The sequence below is a fragment of the Apis dorsata genome, unplaced genomic scaffold (genome assembly GCF_000469605.1).
Source record: "Apis dorsata unplaced genomic scaffold, Apis dorsata 1.3 scaffold_220, whole genome shotgun sequence".
Lineage (NCBI taxonomy): Eukaryota > Metazoa > Arthropoda > Insecta > Hymenoptera > Apidae > Apis > Apis dorsata.
In genome coordinates, this window is record NW_006263502.1 from 1,200,683 (window position 1) to 1,201,001 (window position 319).

Here is a 319-nt window from a genome sequence, read left to right on the forward strand (position 1 = left end):
ATAAAAAAAAAAAATCGATGTAGCAGAGCGATGGAGCGCGAAGAACAATCAGAAACAATCACGTTAGACGACACCGGCAATGAGTGATCGCGTTAGCCAACAAGAAGAAGCGTCAATTTAACAATGATACACGCATAAGGCCCTGTGAAGACCAACGATGCAACGCCATTGTAATTTCACCCTAACGATATCCCACGATTGACGACAATTTGATATTTTTCACGATGCAAATGCAAATGCATTCTGTTTCATCTTGTTATTTAAAACGTAAAATAACATATTAACAATATATATATATATATATATACATATATATACA